This window comes from Vollenhovia emeryi, unplaced genomic scaffold (genome assembly GCF_000949405.1).
Source record: "Vollenhovia emeryi isolate VEMERY1.0 unplaced genomic scaffold, V.emery_V1.0 DF939169.1, whole genome shotgun sequence".
In the NCBI taxonomy this organism is placed as follows: Eukaryota; Metazoa; Arthropoda; class Insecta; order Hymenoptera; family Formicidae; genus Vollenhovia; species Vollenhovia emeryi.
In genome coordinates, this window is record NW_011967197.1 from 378,259 (window position 1) to 393,963 (window position 15,705).

A 15,705-nucleotide genomic window follows, 5' to 3' on the forward strand; every position below is an offset into this window, starting at 1 on the left:
GAATTTTCGCATACGTTTCTCCCGCGAATAATTCGATAATCGAGCCCCTGCGCCCTAAATATGCCCGCGATATACGTGTGATTTCGTATGCCAACCACGTATCTACTTACGATTGCGTATCGAGAAGCTATTTCAACCGGCAGATTCGAACGCAACTTCGTCCATTAATTCAATATTTAGGAAAACGCAACACGCAATTCTAGACCAAATTATTTTATTATCTGCTTAATCACTGTAGAGAAGTTCCGATTTAATACGAGCCATTTCGAACAGGCCGATCCGGTTTCGTAACGCGAACGATAGAACTTTTTCCGGTAATATGCTGGCTGTTTCATAACGAGCCGCCAAACTTGTATCTCAAAACACATTTTGAGAATAGCTTGGTGTATTTGTTCCAGCTTTGTTCTCTCGGAAAGACGTGTAAACTTGCAAATTTTGCGCGTTCGCGTCTCGTGATACTTGATCCTTTATTCGGAACAGAATTAGCGAAAACTTTTCCTTAAGTGTCAAAAATATTCTCGTGTTTAATGTACAAGATAAATAGAATACGATTTGATAAGAACCATTACGCAGGTTAGACCGAAAGATATATATTTTCTAAGATATACATTGAAATGCACATTTATATTTACTAAACTGTTCTTCATTTTTTTTCCAATACGGTTGCATAGGCGCACACGGGACAATTCGAGCATGGCGTCTCGAATTGTTGCGTGTATGCACAACGTACAACGACGGTGTATACAAGTGTGCACGTGTATACGCGAGATATATAGGTTCACGAAGTTAAAGCAGAAATTAGGAGCGAACCGTGTCCCCTTTCTCTTGCCAAGCGAAGCGTGGTATAAAATACTTTCCCTCTCGCGCGCGAGACAGGACAGGAGCGGAGGCCCGAGAGTGCTCGAGAGAGGCGATGCCGACAGAGCGAGAGCGAGCGAGCGAGCGAGCGAGAAAGAAAGCGAGAGAGAGAGAGAGAGAGAGGGGGGAGGAGGGAGGAAGAGAAGGACAAAGAGGCAGGGAACTGTGCCTCTCGCGAGAACGGAAAACCGGAAAACGATCACCAGGCAAAGACCCACGCCGTTTCCCTACCACTCCTTCGCGTCTCTTTTTTTTCTCTCCCCCTATCTTTTATCCGTCTCTCTCCCCGGTTGTCTCTCCCCCTTCCCCCCTTTGCTCGACACCACCCCCGCCATTGTGTGCGCCCGGCTCGTATCGCCGAGCTCGTATCACGCGCGGTACACGTCGGTGTATGCACTCAGGTGCCTCCTTTCTCCCTTCACCCCTCCGCCCCCGCTGCCGTGCGTTTTAAATCCACGTTCGAGATTCTAAAACCACCGGCGGTTGCCGGTCACGCGAACTGCAAACACGCTTCCGGCTGAGAAAAGCCCGGCAATTCTGCGCGTTCCCGCAATACGCGCGCGTTCTTTATTCGCGCGCCCGCGATGGCGCCCGAAGTTCGGATTTACGCGCGTACACCGGTGCGTGCCCCAGATAGCGTATCCCATAAACATCCGAATATCCTTGGTTCTCGAGAGGAAAGCGCACAGGCGCGGGAATAAATTCTATTATTTTATCGCCGCCTACACGCCGGGAGAAACGCGAGGATTAATTAATGTCGAACGACGATTTTTTTTTGGCGTTTTAATTCGACTCCTGATGTCATCCTGACGCTAAATTTATAAACTTATACGTGGCTTTCGACTTGTCGTACTTTCCATTATACTAATTTGCATCTTTCGCCCGATATCCTGTTATCTTCTACTATTTCTTACATATTGTAGTCTACTTCTGACTCTTTCTTGTCTATGATATATTTCACTTGGATCTCCGTTTATCAGCTTTTATTTTTATTTACTTTTCTCCAACTTTCGTTCGTGGTTTCTAACTCCTCTCGACGAATCATTTCGCACTGGGTCCTCAGCGAGCACCGTCGTGTACGCCAGGTAAAATTGGGAAACTAGAGCGCATTTTCGCAAGTGACACACAGCCGTGCTTTCCCAATAAAGCTCGGCCCGGCTAGGCCGCGCCGCATTTCTACGACACGGAATCGCGAATTCGAAAGGAAATCTCTCAATTCGAGGTTATTAGCCATTTACTTGTTGCGCAACGCCCGTAAGCGGCCATCCAACCGTGGATTCAATTCGTGGATAAGCGACTCGCTCCGTGGAAAGCCGCCGATAATTAAAGTTTCCGCGATGCTGATTCAACGCTCGCGCTCGTCCGACGGTTACGCGATCCCCTCGGGTGTCCTCCCCGCCTTTCCCCTCCCGCTCGCGCGGATTTAACGCGGTCTATAATCCAACACCTTGGAGCGAGAGCGGTAACCGTGTTACTCGACGGCGCGAAAGTAAAAGGACGAGTGTCCTATATCCGCGCGGCCGGCGTTTCCTCTCTTCCGTCCGCCGGCCCGGCAAATGACATTGATTGTTTCAAGGTGTACGCTTTTAAGGGGATGCTGTAGTGATTCTGCACTTTTTGCACCTTTCGCTCCTAATACTGTCAATTCATGGAAACGTTTGTGTAATGTGCAAATTATGTGACTTTTGTGCATACAAACCGACAGTGTTGCACTAGATCAGAGACTAGCGCGCGCTATCGTTGAAATTAAGTTTTAACAACCTGTGCAAAAGGCGCAGAATCGCTCCAGCATCCCCTCAAAGCCCGTATCAGACTACGGATTGAGATTAGATTGAAAATTGACCAATTAGAGTAAAAGTCACTAAACTCGCGATTAGTAAACTTCACTCTGATTGGTCGAATTTCAATCTAATCGCAATCTCAATTCGTAGTCCGATACGGGCTTAACGGGCTCGATTTCGCGTGCATCTCGGCGCGAGACGGACGTTCGTAATCTCTCTCTCTTTCGCTAACCACCTGGTATTATCGTCGCGATTGGACGCTGATCCGAAATGCAAGAAATGTACGCGGATAACTCCGGAGTCACGTTCCGCTACGCGAGAATAAGCAACTGTAATTGTAATTTGCATGAAATTACGGGAGAAAATTCTATTTATAGTTTCACATACAGTGTAATTCAATGTATATTTCATACGTGTGTTTGTGCATCCTGATTCTTTAACCTCGGTTTCCACCAACGTCGTTTAACTTTGAACTTACATAATTAATTTAATTCGCCCTGTGCCTCTTTCTAAGGAAACAATTGGAAAGAGACACAGGATAAACTAAACCAAGATCAAAGTTAAACGACGTCAGTGAAAACGGGTATAAGTATGGTCACGCCGTGAAATTATAAATACAATTTCTATTCTGTGAAATCTGCCGCGGGCCGTATCGTCAGACGTGAACTTAGCGCAACCCTAGTAGCACAGTGCATTGGCCGATACTGTCCAACGTAAAGTCAATATTGGCCATGGAATAAATGTAAATATCGCACGATAATAATTATATAATATTAGCTTTATATTGGAAGTGCATTTGGCCAATCAGAGTAAAGTTCACTAAACTTGAGATTAGCAAACTTTACTCTGATTGGCCGAATTTCAATCTAATCTCAATCTCGATTCGCAGTCTGATACGAGCTTAATCGAAGTTTGATCAATGCAATAAAGTAATGCAGTACAGTCCATATTGGCCATGGAATAAATGTAAATGTTGCACGATAATAATTATACAATATTAGCTTTATATTGGAAGTGCATTTGGCTAATCAGAGTAAAGTTCACTAAACTTGAGATCAGTGAACTTTACTCTGATTGGTCAAATTTCAATCTAATCTCAATCCGCAGTCTGATACGGGCTTAATAATCAAAGCTTGGTCAATGCACTGTGCCACTGGAGTAAACCTCACGCCTCTCGCGCCGGCGCGAGAAGAAGATCCGAGAAGATGGGAGGATCCCGAGTTTTTCCCCGTCGGGTTGAAAACTGTCGAAACTCGGTTAAATCGATCGAACGCTCCGCGCGATCCTCTCGCTCGCTCGCGCAGCCAACGAGCGCGTTCAGGAGCTCCGCGCCGAGAGCCGCGTTCCTTCCCCGCGGTCCCTCACGCCGGTCGGTCGGTCGGTCGGGCCCCGACTTCCCCACCTCCTGGCGTCGGCTCTCGCCACCCGCCGACACCGACGGCCGCCGTCGGTGTGTGTCGCAGTTACACCGAGTCCGTTCGCGCACTCGCACTTAAATTCCGAATCCGCGCCGGCGCGCGTGCCTAAACACCACCCGTTCGGACCTCCTCGTCCGCGCCCTCCCCTCCCCCTCCCGCCGGTCCCCCTTTCGCTCGAGGGATTTTCGGTGTCGCCACCCACCGTCGTCGTGCGTTCTTCGACGAGAAGTCAGTCCGTCGGCGGGGTGTCATCGGGAGAGGAGGATATGCCCATCGTCCGCGTCGCGCCGTTCGAAGAGTAATTACGCGGGATTCGCGAACCCTCAAGATCCTGTCGAGTGATCGAGCGATATCCGAGATACGTAATATATATATATACACACACGTAAATATATATTACGGATTTAGGGATTGCGGTAATCGGCGCGGAGTTACGGTGAGTTCAAACATCGAACGTGTTTCGCGTTTACTTTCCCGTCGTCGAGCATCGGACGCGCGCGCGCGCGCCAGGGGTGCGCACGTCGGACGACTCGCGGACGGGGCGCGCGTCGTTACGCCGGGAATTGGGATTTGGACTCGTCGCAAATTAACGCCGGATTAGAGCTCAAGGAGAGGACAAGAGGAAGTAACAACAACGGGGAGAACGACGCGCTTCCGCGTCCCGCGTAACGAGATCGAAGTATCGGGACGGAGAAAGTTCGCGCTGCGCAGGCGCGCGCGCGCGCGGCTGTGCGTCCCGAAATTCGAGAGTCGCGCGCGTCGTTTCGCGTCGAGCGGGAGAGTGAAGTATGTGCCTGGCCGTGTATCAGCGAGTAATTCCACGTGCGCGGAAAAGCAAGCGTGTTCTACATTTCCGCGTGCGACGTAACGGACGAGTCGTCCTCGAGGCCGAGTCGCGGGGCGAGGCCTGAGGGCTCGCTTTATCCTGGTAGCACAGTGCACTGACCAAACGCATTGGTTAAAGATTGTCGCGAGTGTCTACGTTTCCGTAGGAAGACCGAGGGTCGGGGCACAAAGCAATGTAATAGCTTACGGCAAAGACGCAAGCGTAAACGTGGATAGCGCACAAACTTTGGCGTAAAAATAACGTCGTGTGCGATTGGAGGTAAGTGCGGCATACGCCAAAGCTTGTGCGCTACCTGCGTTTACACTTGCGTCTTTGTCGTAGACTGTTACGTTGCTTTGTGCACCGGCCCTTAAGTCGGAAGTCAACGCGCAAGCAATTGTCGTAGACACAATGGCTGCGTTCGGCAGGAAAAGCTGCTTTGCAACTGTTGTAAAATTCGTGAATCTGATTGGTGTCCTCTCAATCTTGTGTGAATTTTAGAGCATACGCCAATCAGATTCATGAATTTTACAACAGTTGCAAAGCAGCTTTTTCTGCCGAACGTAGCCATTCATCGCGTCGCAAGGCGACGTACGAGTTCTACGACGGAGTCGTAAACGGTTACGACGGTCTTTCCGCTCAGGCCCTAAGCCGGGATTAAAGTTAACGTACGTTGGCAGAAGTGGAGCAGTCAATTTGGCAACTCCGACGGTCTTACCGGAAAATCGCGGGAAAATGAAACGCGAATAAGTCAAATCGTCGTTTTAATTAGAAAATTACAGACAGTTACGGTTCCGGCACGCGATCTAAGGCCGCGGTATTCACAGTCCGTTCTTGTATTCAAGATTCTCATATCGGACTTGGCCATTTAACGCGGCGCGTCGCGCGTGCGCACGGGGCGCCGCGCCGCCGCTCTTCCTCGCCGGCTTTTCGTCTCGCGCGCGCGACTCCTATTTCTGGCCGCGCCGCGGGACCGACCGCTGCGTCGCGGCTTTGCGTAACCGGGAAGACGAGTTTTTTCTTAAACGGCCGTTCCTCTTCTTTCCGTTCTTTTTCCATCCTTTTTCCTTCCTCCCTTCCCACCTCGCCTAATCGAGCGCGTCCCTCCGCTCCCGCGTCGTCCGACCGGCGGACGCACGCGGAATAAAAAGGTCCAATTTTCTCCGATTCTTTGCATTCTGGCACCGGGGTGGCTCCGGCGTACAATAAACACCCGACGTTCGTTCCGCATCCGCTCCTGTTCCTCCTCACGGTTTCCACACTTCCGCCGTCTTCCGCCTCTTCGCCGGAGGGGAGCCACGGGAAAAGCGTTTGCGGGTGCAACGTCGAGCCGCCGCTCTCACAACACCCTCCCCCCTCCCTGAGTGAAGAGTGCAAAGGATCGAGTCCCGCGACTTTTCCGACGCCCGCGAGGATCGCGGCGCCGCGCGAACAAGCCCCCCCCCCGCTCCCTTCCTTCCGATACCCTCCTGATACTTGTGTGTTGGTGTGCAGTGATTATACGGGAATTGATGCATACGGAGTCACGCGGGCGCGAGAATACGGCCGCCGGGAATCGCGCGCAGGGCGAGGAGGCACGCGACGCCGATCCGTCGTATCCCCCCAGCTTCGCGGGACGTCGCGCATCGTGCACGCGCGAGGACCTACCCACCCCCCGTCCGCACGTCATGCCGAGGATCTCGCCGGCCGCAGCGATGGAAACATGAAGCCCGTGACAGATCGCGCATCCGCCCGACGCAGCTCCGCTCCCGCCGACCATAAATGACGTAAGTAACCTCTTTCGTTTCGCCTCGCTTCGATCCGGCGCGGCCGCGCCGCGAATTCGCGGCACGATCGGCGCGGCCGGCCCGCGTTTCCAAATCTATGCGTTTCGCAAAAATCGAGGTTACGTGCCGCCGATATGGTAATGGACCCGCGCGCGGTAATCCCCTTCGTCTCTCGAGCGACTCGATTTCGTAAACGGGCGCCTCGAGCCGGCGGCTGGCAATTTTAATTGAAGTAAAATGCAAAGAGCGCGGCCCCGTGCAACTTTTTTGCCGCGCGCGAGCTGTACGCGCGGCTCGCTCCTCTTTCCCCACGGATCCCGGGGGGGGGAGGGAAAAAAAGGAGTCGTTCAACTGACGTAAAGGCCGTTACTGCGACCGCAACGTTATTTATGCGTAGAAAAAAAAGGGGGACTGGCGTGTGACAAGATCGAATTTCGGCGAGAGGAGCCTCGCGATCTCGAGACTTTAATTAGCGGACTTTTGCACTTTTTGCACCACTTGTTTCACCGTCGGCCGCGCTCGCAACGTGCGCTCGAACAAAGCCACCGGTGTTGCAATCCAAATCGCGCGACACGCGCAGATTTTATTTATAGCGGAGGTCACTCTTTTTTTTTTTGTATTTAAGATCGAAGCGCTTCGGTCCCGAGTCTGCCATGTGCGATTTCACGCACGTGATACCCGAATAAGTCGAGTGCACCGCGCGGCCCGTAGAGAATACCGTCTATCTGGCACACCGTTTACGTAATGTCGCGCGGCCGGGCCGAATAAACGCCTAATTAGAAGTCACGTGAGATTGCACGAGCCTAAAGGAGCTAATAGATAGCATTCCCGGCACACGCGGGGCGTTACGAAAGCGACGCCGACGAAGAATGCGGCGTGGAATGCCACTTATCGCCTCCGCTTGTTCAGTCCTGGCGTCAATTTAAATTAATTTAAAAGATGCGCGAGCCGGGAGGGCGGGCAGCGCGATTTTGCTATTTAATTTTCTTAACATGAGAGATTGAACTGTCCAAAAGTCAGTCAGTGGACCACCACGGCGTGCGAGGCACCTGCCTCGTGTAAAAGATTCGTAGGGGGGCGCAAAATTGCCAATGCAAATTTTTATAATGGAGGATGACCCGCAAAAGGGTCGAAACGTTGGGGTATTTTAACAAATTGATTTAAAAGTTCCACATTGGATAATTGTGCACGGACACCTGCGGTTGGCACGCATTGACCCTTTCTCCCTACCTCAATAGGTGTTTTATAATGTACTCTGTAAAATTTTGGGAGGGAAATTTTCACTCGAATCATGGCTTCGCCTCTTTTTAATGGGACAGTTGAAAAGAGATGAGCTACTCACTTTTAGCATCTTCACTGTAGCGTAAGATACAGAATTGTCCACTCGAATCGAAATGCACGTTCCTAAACGCGTTGAAAAACAGTGTTTTTCGTCGCCATTTGTCGCCATTCCGTCCGTCACTGTACGCGTTTCTCCGCGACACGTGGCACCATGGTGTAAAGATACAAGGTGAAACATTGCGCATGTAACCAATTTTTGGGGAAAATTGTTCATTGGTTCTTGCTGCATTCGACCGCGATGATTTGCAATTTGAAGGTTGCGGCAAATTTCTGATTGGTCAATTCGGTAGTTTGGACCACTTCTGATTGCTTAACACTGCGCATCCACCAGATTGCTTCACCTTGTATCTTTAAACCCGTAACAGACTACGGATTGATATTGAGATTAGATTGAAAACTGACCAATTGGAGTAAAAGTTACTAAACTTGAGATTATTTAACTTTACTGCGATTAGTCAAGTTTCAGTCTAATCCCAATCTCAATGCGTAGTCTGATATGGACTTTACACCATGCGTGCTCTGGGAAAAAAAAGACAGTAATCCATGTTGAGGCCCACAATTAGTAATTGAATTATTTGGATTGTTCGTAACTCTGGGAAAAATTTGGACCGTTTTTTTGTAGTTAAGCAGCTTGACACTTCGGTTAGTGCCTCTTAAGTGAAAACTATCTTTGCGTTACTGAATCTCGACAGAACCAATTGAGAGAATTGATTGGTATTACTTAAAAATCTTGGATGTAATAGCTAATTGCGATTTTTAGTTACGCGGGGTAAAATTCGTAAAAGATTAGAGTTACGGACAATAATTCGATTACTAATTGTGGGCCCCAAAATGAGTTGCCAACTGTCTTTTTTTTCCTAGAGTGGCACGTTGCCTCGCCAAACAATCGAACGATTCGGGAAGAAGAGCACCCAACGACGCGTTCCCGAGAGAAGGGTACGGACTCTCGGGGCCGTCGCGCGCGCGTAGCGTCGAAAGCGAGATCTAATCACTCTCGTTTCTTCTCACCAGACACGCGGCTCTCCCGCGGCCGCGAAACGGAGCGTCCTCCCGGAGCGTGCGAATCGCGGTCTTGATTTCCTTTTTCTTTTTCCTCCAGGAAGCGGAATCTCTCGTCGAACGTCGCGCGGATCAACGAACGCATTCATTCGTTCGCGTAACGCGGTGTCTCGCGTAATTAAAGATCTCGCGCTTACGCCGAGAGGATTAACCTCGGATTTAGGACGGACGGAACGCATCGTTTTGCCACTTTCGTGAAAACGTCGGCGACGAGGGGCAAACCTCGGCTTGAAAATAAAATTAAAATCGATTGCAAATATAATGTTTGTGGCAGCCCGTCACGTTAACGTTTTATTCAAGCAACCTAATTTTTTTAATTCGACAGCATTTTTTCCCTGTAGATTCTTTATAAATCATGTTACCAGTAAAATTGTAAGCATAATTATTAGTAAAATATATGGTAAAATTTCCAAAAACTCTCATGCTCCCACGATTACGTGATTTATAAAGAACCTACAGGTGGAAAAATGCTGTTGAATTAAAAAAAAATGAAGTTGCTTGAACATACATTTTACTGGTGAAATGTATGGTAAAATTTCAGAAAACTCTCACAAGGTTCTTGAAAATGCCACGATTTTAAGAGTAAAAATTTACGAACAAAAAATTGTCTCCGTGTAACGATGACTAGTAATGCCCGAAATCTGTACACCGCAATGCCCTCGGCGGTTTCGCCCCTCGGTCGGCGACGATCGAGCACGCCGGGAGAGCGGATACGAAAAGAGAAAAGCAGGGCGGAATAGGACTCTCGTTTTCAATGATTCGCGATTGCGCGCTCGCGAAGGCGCGGGCCGAAACCAGCGTGAATCGCGCGGCCGTTACGTTACGTCGTAACGTAAGTACGCGCTTATATGGCTCCGTGCGTCGCTACCGTTTGACTCGAGAATCGCTAATCGTTCCAATTAAGCATCGCGTACCACCAAAGTCGAGGAATTCGATCTCGTTTGTTGGGAGAAAAGGAAGGATTTGCCCCAGCGTCTTGGGGGGACGGAGAGACACATGGCCCCGGAGAAAATGCGGAAAACTGTACGATCCCAGAGCGCGGTGGAAACGTTTCGAGTTTTTGCCCGGCGATTATACTTTTCAAATAGTCGCGCGAGCTGATTTTTCGTCGTCGCGCTTTATTTATAGCCGGTCTGGCCGTTGTCGAAGCCTGCCTTACAGGTTTTCGCGCTCTGCGGCCGGTCGGCCGCGCGCGTCCGTTAAGGTCTCAAAAGTCGCGGCATAATTAACGGTAACGAAGAAACGGCATTTTCCGTCATTAAGGTGCTCGTCGTTTACTCGCGTCTCACGAGTACGAGCCGACCCCGACTGGCGCGCCGTTACATACGAAAATTAACGAAATCGCGGGCACCTTGCGAAAATGGAAAGGCAAAGCTCGGCGCTTCGACCAGAGCGCGCCGCAATATATTCCACGTGTATATTATTATAAAATCCGTTTCCTGCATACCTTCCACCGCGCGGTCTCATTATGTACGAAATACAGTTGTTCGAGGACAGGGGAAGGGGGAATAAACAAAAAAAAAGCAGGAGAGACCGCGCGCTACTTGATTTCGACTCGATTTACTCGGTGCAATTCGCCGCGAGTTAACTCACCTTTGCATAACACCGTGCAATTACAGGCTGATATACGGCGACGCCGTGCGGCCGTGGTTGCTTTCTGTTTCTTTGCTCTAACGGCCGATTTAATTTACCGCCGCTTTCACGTGTGGGCAAAGCTGTTACTAATTGCGCGGAAATATTCGAGTTTCCTTCCGCTTGGCGCGCCGTTTCCTCGACCGTCTCGCGCGCGGTGCGTTAACGGGCCTCATGAAATCAGAGTTTTGATACACGCCGTTCGTTCCGAAGTCTCGTGCCGTTCTTTCGTCAAGGCGGGGGGGGGAGGGGGGGAGAGGGCACTTTCACGCCGGGGAGAAAAGCAACGTTTCGATAAGTATTCGCGGTGAATAGTTCACGTACGTACGAAGTAGGACGCCGCGAGTGTTGCGTCGATCTCCATTAGCGCTTCGTGGCGCAAATTTTATATCGAGGGCGGCACGCTTGTGCCTCCCGACGCTGAAGCGGATCGTCTCCGCGCGTCAACGTGTCATAAAATGTCAGAGGAACTCGATCTCGCTTACCCGGGTTGCCTCCAGTCGCCGTAAATCTGTCCGATTCTGAAAAGTATCTCGCCCTACATAAGTGCGATTACGCGGAGAGAATTGTCTTTTAAACTCTATCCTGAAAGTCATGTAATCGCGGAACAATATGGCATATTTGCAAAGTTGCCACGTTACCAAACACATACATTTTTGTCGCAATTGTTACCGCAAAGTTGCTGTACTCACGATCAGTTTGCCCGTTTTTTTATGCTTGCAATATTGCATCGAACGAGGTCTCACCTTGTTGACAGCTTGCAACATCTTTTAGCAAGTTATCAGCAAAATGTTAACTGGGCAACTAAATGTAGGATAAGAAATAAGCCGAAACCGTTGATTCGTCATAGATAGATAATCGCTCCAACGGCGAAGGGGTTAGCGGTTAACGATTCTCCCCGAGACGGATGTGTCGAATTGCGAAACGTTCCAGCGGGGAAAATAGTTTGTAAGTCCGTTTCGCAATCGTCGGTTATCGTCGATCAACTCGACGTCTCCCGAGACATCGTGTCAAATGGAGGAAAAACCGCGCAGGCGATCCCGCAGATATGATAATAAAGAGATACGTATGATGTATGAACGTTACGTCCGGGTTGGCAGTTTACAGCCTGCAATTCCCGGAGCGAGTCCGTCGCGCGCGCGTAAAGGACATCCCCGGCGATCGTTGTTGGGTAACGAGTCCAGTCTCGCGGAAAAGGTTACGATCGTGCCGCGACGATTTTTACGGGCCCGTTCGAGGCGATAGTCCAGGTTTCTGTTCGTTTCTTCCCTCGCTACATTACCGCAACGTGCAAAGCGTCGTGGCACATATTGAGATTCCTCCTGCCAAACAGAACACTCCAAAACATATCTTACTGAAGACCTGCGTCCACGATGCTGGAACCTGGTACGGGTTTTAGTTTCGAGAAATGTGTAGCCAATCAACTTGCAGCTATCCCATAAAAGCTGCAAGTTGATCGGCTACACATTTCTCGAAACTAAAACCTGTACCAAGTTCCAGCATCGTGGACGCAGGTCTTTAGAGAAGTGTTTGTAGCCTGCAAAATTTATAGCAGCAACATTCTTGTAATACCTTGTGAAAAGTTTTGGTTTCGTGACTAAATATTCAACATTCACGTTGGATAAAAATGAATTTCGGTACCACAGCTAGAACAATCTTTGTAAGGAATCCAACTGTCTGTGTACCGCGATCAAACGTTATACCGGATGGGCGTCACAGAAAGACTTTCTTCCTAACATTCGCCAACAGTTCAGACAGAGATTCTGTTTCTGTTATTTAAATTGATTAAATACAAAACATACGCGTCTTCGCAGTATTGGCTATTCATTTATATATCTCAGTTATTTTCTCGTACCTAGAAAATTGTTGCTGCAGTTGCAAGATCATTTTTCTGAGTGAGCCATCGCTTTGTGGTTACGGAGTTACGATGCGCTTCTTCTTTTCTTTAAATGTCCTCGTACGCTATTTTCATCCTCGTCCTTTCTGTAGTAATGTAAAGGAAACATTCGCACGTTAGAGACGTGCGTCTTATTAAATGAGAGTAAATTAACGTAGGCAACAGGGACTTCGATGGGGCATGTTTATCGAAGGAATAGACTCGAAGAGCGTTGGTTGCGCGCAAGTTGCACGTGCTTCCGAGTGACATTCGTGTTACTAATCGCGCGTATTAATTACTATTAGATGCATCGAGCATGAATAAAGTATCCCCGCGATGATTGTCGCCGCAAACAAATTAAATCATAAATCGCATTCATAAATATTCTAATATAATGCGCGAGGCCTTGAAAACGCCAATTATCACGTAACGCCGCGAATATAAGAGATATTAGTATTACGAGGACTGTGCATTTATGATGCAAAAGGCTATGCGTCCCGTTTGATATATCGCAAATTGAAATCGCCGTTTCAACTGCCACGATTGCCTCACTGTTCTCCATTCCGCAATCGCGCTCCGCGTCGCGCCCGCATCTTCGACGGGGGTTGAACTCCGCGTTGCAGAGCTCGCAATCTCGCAGCTACCATCATCGTCTTCGTTCCCGGCTTAATATAACAGCTGTCAAGTATTTCTGACATCCGACGTGGAAATTTATCAAAGCAGATTCCTAGAGGACGAAGCCTCACGCCTCTTTATCTCTTATTTCTATCTCGCGTGATTAAAGATACTTTTCACTCCATCATCGAGAACGCTGCACCCTCGGAGAGGATTTCTGTTACCGAGACAAAAAATATTCTTGACGCATTCATATTTTTCACAACCTCATTTAGTATAAAAATAAGACGATATCGAAATCAAATCAATAATTCTTATTCTCCTATATCGAATTAAAAGAGATTGACTTACTGTAGTGAAGCAACAGTAACTTATATAAATGTAAGTTTATATATTCTTGCGGTTAGAATAAATCTTCCCTCCATCTTGGGAAAACGACACATACTATCATTTTATTCTAGATTTTAGACTTTTTCATTTAAGATAAAAATGCATTCAAGTGTAACAGCATTGGATCCGGAAATGTTTTCTGTGGGTGTGGAAAGGATCTATCGCAAATTTAACAAGGTTAGCTGCTCACACGCGACTGAAATTTAGTTACCACGTGCAGTTTTTAACCACGACAGCTGTTTCCTTCCCGTGCGATTAGAAACAAAAGTCGCGTGTACTTCGTCGAGGAGACATCGCCGTCCCGCTGTCGTTTAACGCATTATTTCTGCCAACTTTCGTGCGGGAATGTGCAATTGAGAAAACCGAGACCCTGGTTGCGGACCAGTCATCGTGTAACGAAGCGGCGTAAGTGACGGTTGAAAACCGCCATTGTCAGTGCACGGAAAATTGCTCGCTCGTACAGGCTTTTAAGCACGGCCCAGCTGGATCAGCTGTGCGCGTCCCGCTCCGATCGAGCGTACGCTCGACGATTGCAAAAGTGAATCGGCGATTTCTTGAACGTCGAAAGTCCTTTCCCGCGAGGCTCGTCTCAGCCGCGGCTGTCGCCGTACTTGATCGACGCCGCACCGTGGCAGAGAGAACGCGGGCACGCGGTGTCCCGAGGACATTGACCCATATACAAAAAGTCGGTACCACGGCTAATCCGTGTCGCGCGTCAAACGATCAAAGGCGCTTAATTGTCCCGAGCGCGTCAGGCGAATGAAAAGGCGAGTCGCGCTCCCGACGAGTTTGCATCCCGAGGCACTTTGTACGCGAGCTGTAAACTTTCATCCGCTTAATTAAGAGATATAAATGTACTTTTTTACGTACTGTGCAGCTTGACGGCGCTAACGTCTTCTTTTCTCTTCGTCGCGGTACGTGTACGGCTGGCAAAATCATAATGACTCCCTCCCGCGGTCATCAATTTCAAGTAGACTCTTCTTATTTTATCGCTTATTTACTAGAATGCCTAATATAGAGACGTGTGTCATAAAGTCGAGAACGGAGGAGGCGCGAGGCGCGATGCGCGAGTGCGAAAGTGCCGCTCGAGCTATCATCTCGCTGTGTTTCTATCAAAGTGAAAGAACAAAGGAAGACAGACAGAGGCGCGAGATAACGTGTCTCCGCGTGATGCGATTATAGAAACACCGCGAAGTGTCGGGTTTACGAGCAGCCGCACGCCGGTGCATATCCCGTTAATAAAGAAAAAAGAGAAAAAAAAAGAATTTACTTTCAATCGCGGCGTAGCATTGAGACACGGCGCTCACGTGGAACACCACGTGGAACACCACGTGAAAACCGTAGGTGGCGAGAGCGGCCGCCTTCTAAAGAGCACAGCGGCTCACCTGCGATTAGGGATTTACGATCGCGGACGCTGACATTAACGGCGAAAAGGGGATGCCCTCCCCGGGCTTCGTGTACACCTGGGGATGAGCGATTTGTGACCGTTCGACGTGCGATACTTTCGCGGCCTCGGCCGAGCGCGCCGTGGGCTTTTCTCTCTACCTTACGCAACGAATCGCCCGATCCGAAGATGTTTATTCGCGATACGAATCTTTTCGCGCGAGTACTGCGCGGCCACTCCGTACATGCCAGGCTCTCGTCGTGTATCTCTACGCGAGTATTTGTATGCCCGCCGGAATACAGATCTCCCGGAGTTATCGATAACAAACGCGTTGACGTTGAAAGCGGCACGTCGCGGCTTGACGCATCGCCGTCTGCTTTCTGGATGCCAGCACGCCTGTTTATTTTGCGAAATATCCATCGATATTCCTGACAGTCTCGTTCCCGTCCACCGGCAAATCCACTCCAGTCCGTTGTTTATCAAACCTCTCGCGATTGCGTCTGTACACGCGGCCGTTCTATATTCCCTTTCTTGGCGCAGGCTCGTCACACTCTATCCACGAGTACAATGAAAGAAAAAGATGGAAGATTAGTTTTCTCAAATTGCCGGCGCAAGTCCTCACTTTTGTTCACCATGCGATTAGTAAGGTGGATGATAGAAATGTAGTTAAATTTACTATTCATTACCTGGATATTTTAACAGAATAATAGTGTTAAAAGCTGATATTTTATAGTGAATTTTTTAAATAGTTGGCATCAC

The 15,705-nt window shown here is 49.0% G+C and overlaps 1 protein-coding gene across 2 annotated transcripts in view; it reads left to right on the forward strand.

Moving 5' to 3' along the window:
• The first annotated feature begins 4,186 nt into the window (after positions 1-4,186).
• LOC105563972 (A disintegrin and metalloproteinase with thrombospondin motifs 18) overlaps positions 4,187-15,705 on the forward strand; it is a 56,072-nt gene continuing 44,553 nt past the window's right edge. The window contains exons 1-2 of one of the 2 annotated variants that reach the window (XM_012016008.1): positions 4,187-4,493; positions 6,378-6,649. The gene's annotated coding sequence lies outside the window, so the exon portion shown is untranslated. The remainder of the gene's footprint in view (positions 4,494-6,377; positions 6,650-15,705) is intronic. The other variant, XM_012016007.1, reaches the window with a different exon arrangement.